Source organism: Solanum lycopersicum, chromosome 6, assembly GCF_036512215.1.
Source record: "Solanum lycopersicum chromosome 6, SLM_r2.1".
NCBI classification, from domain to species: domain Eukaryota; kingdom Viridiplantae; phylum Streptophyta; class Magnoliopsida; order Solanales; family Solanaceae; genus Solanum; species Solanum lycopersicum.
Genome location: NC_090805.1, coordinates 10,554,502 through 10,557,458, shown reverse-complemented (window position 1 = coordinate 10,557,458; position 2,957 = coordinate 10,554,502). Strand labels below are relative to the sequence as shown.

General features: G+C 40.1%; 1 pseudogene; it reads left to right on the top strand.

The window, feature by feature from the left end:
* Positions 1–702: 702 nt before the first annotated feature.
* LOC138349212 (uncharacterized) lies at positions 703–2,368 on the top strand (annotated as a pseudogene).
* Positions 2,369–2,957: the final 589 nt, after the last annotated feature.

Below are 2,957 nucleotides of genomic sequence, written 5' to 3'. Positions count from 1 at the left end.
TATGAGGTAAAAGTTAAGGTTTAGTAAAGTACACACACGTAGCCCAACCAAGGTGCGGAGTGAAATTCACTAGTTTCCGGACCAAGGAATTAGGGATACACAACTTACCACTTTGCATGCAAGATAATAGGACAGAGTTGTTATAGCTGGGTTACTGTGTTACGAACCTATGGGAAACACTTACACCCTAGTTTCTCTTATCATTTGATAAACATCAAATATTTAAACTAGCTACTTGTTTACTTAGACTTAATTAATTACTTTTGTTACACAAAATCCCCCCTTTAATTGTTTATTTCCGAAAGGACTTGACTAAATAAAAGTAATCGTAGACTAAAGTTAAGCCTAAACCATTTTCCTCGTGGGTCAACCCCAACCTAACATTTGGGTTCTTTACTTGATACGACTGCTTATACTTTTTTAAGGAACTATAGTTTGAGCGTATCACATTTTGGCGCCGCTACAGGGGAAAATTACTTTTAGATTAACTTTAAGAACATTACCGAATTTTAGTCAACAATTTCCTAATTTTTCTTTTTCTTTTTTTTATTTTTGTCTCTCGCAAGTCTAGATTTAGTGTATGCCAAGTACACGGAGTCGAGGAGAACAAATGCTTCCACTTGATGTAGAACTAGACCGCACAGTTCGTAGAATGAATATTCAAAAAAATCCTGCTTATATTGATGATGAGATCAACCCCTGATGGTTGATGCTCATAATCGAGTGGTTGTTGATAAACTTAGTGAAGGTAATCCAAGGAGGCAACCTCCCGCCCCACGCCCTCAACAGTACTATAGGGTAAATATTAACATCACTGACTCTGATGGGCCACTTATCCTACCTCTTCTACCACATGGTCATACTTTTGTTGTAACTAGTAGCTTGATGCAGATTCTCACCGGTAAAGGTTTGTTTTCGAGGCTATCATCTGAGGATCCACATGATCACATCTCCAAACTAAGGTCATTGTGTAAGAGTTGTGTAGGGAGCCCAGAATTAGATATGGATGTAACTGGATTAAGGGTGTTCCCTCTCTCACTAATGGGGGAGGACACAATTTGGTTTACTGAGTTGCCCTACAATTCAATCTACACTTGGGAGAAATTAAGGGATGTGTTCCTATCAAGGTATTACCCAGTTTCTAAAAAGCTAGACCACAAATATAGGGTGAAAAACTTTGTGGCATTACTAGGGGAGTAAGTAAAAGTTCTTGGGATACGTTAACCTCATTCTTAAGAAGAGTCCCAAACCACCGCATTGATGATGTGTCACTGAAAGAGTACTTCTATTGGGGGCAAAATGATAATAATAAAGCAGTGATGGATACGATTGTGGGTGGTACTTATGGGGAGTGTACTTATGTAGTGATCATTGAGAAGTTAGAGAAAATATACCGAAATAATAAAGCTTGGAGCACTAGGAAGTATGATACTTGGAGAAACACTTTGCAGTGCAAGCTTCACATAACCCAGCTGCAGATGAGATTCGTGAAAAGATGGCTCAAGTGAGAACTGAGCTTGGGTTGGTGTTAAAACATGTCACCAGGGGTGCAAAAAAGGTAAATGTGGTGATATATTTGGATAAACCACCACCACTGGTTGATGAGTACTACTATGAAGAAGATTCTTATGTAGTGAATGAGCAGACTGGGGGTTTCTAGCCGAATGCCCAAGGCTCCAATCAGGAAAATTGACGCCAAGGTCATGGAAATCAAGGTCAAAACTATGGGAATTACAACAGAGAGGGTCACTGTGTTTGATACGGAAACTACAACCACGACAACAACTTCAACCGGCATAACTATGGTAACAAAAACGATTGGAGTAGGCCCTATGTTACACATCAAAATTGGGAAGTTGCTCCTTGGGATGGTGGAGGTAGTATGGTGCGAGTTGAGGATATGTCACATATGATGAGGAGGAGGATTGATGCTAGTGAAGAGCACGCCAAAAAGTTGAGAGGTTATTTAGCAAATATTGGGCAAAAAGTGGATTCACATACAATCTCAATCAAGCATCTTGAGTTTCAAAGGCCCTAATTGTCTTCTACTATGAACCCACGCCAACCGGGTACTCTTCCTAGCAGTATTGTCTAGAATCCAAAAAATGATGGACATTGTATGGCAGTCAGTACTCGAGGGGGTAAGCAGACCAAGGATCCACCTATGTCGTCTGTCCTTGAAGTTGAGAAGAGAGGAGATGATGATGTATAGAAAGTTAGCGGTGAGTTGGTAGATAAATCTGGGAAAGAACTTGAGACACCCCAAAAGGTGACCCCCATTCCTAGACCACCACCCCCATTTCCACAAAAATTGGTGAAAAATACCAAAGATGGTAAATACCGGCGTTTTATTACTATATTGAAATAGTTTTCCATCAACGTCCCTTTGATAGAAGCTCTTGAACAAATGCTGGGTTATGCCAAGTTCATGAAAGATATGGTCACTAAGAAGATATCGGTTAGTTTTGAGGATGATGATCGGATGTAACACTGTAGTGCTACAAGGTCTCTTGTGCAAAAGAAAGAATATCTAGGTGCTTTCACTATTCCATGTACAATCGGGTTGTTACACTTTGCTAAAGCATTATGTGATCTTGAATAAATCTCATTCCTCTCTCTATTTACAATAAATTAGGTTTGGGTGACCCAAAGCCCACTGCGATGCGGCTACTAAGGGCCGATCGAATGGTTAAGAGACCTATTGGGATACTCCGTGATGTGCTAATAAAAGTGGAGATATTTATTTTTCCTGCCGATTTTGTGATTCTTGAATGTGAGGTGGACTTTGAGGTGCCTATTATTCTTGGGAGGTCTTTCCTTGCTACCGGTCGTGCCTTAGTTGATATGGATAAAGGGAAGATGAAGTTTCGGTTGAACAATGAAAAAGTGAATTTCAACATTTGTAGGTCCATGAGACAGGATGGTGAGCTCCAATCGGTATATGCGATATCCTACAA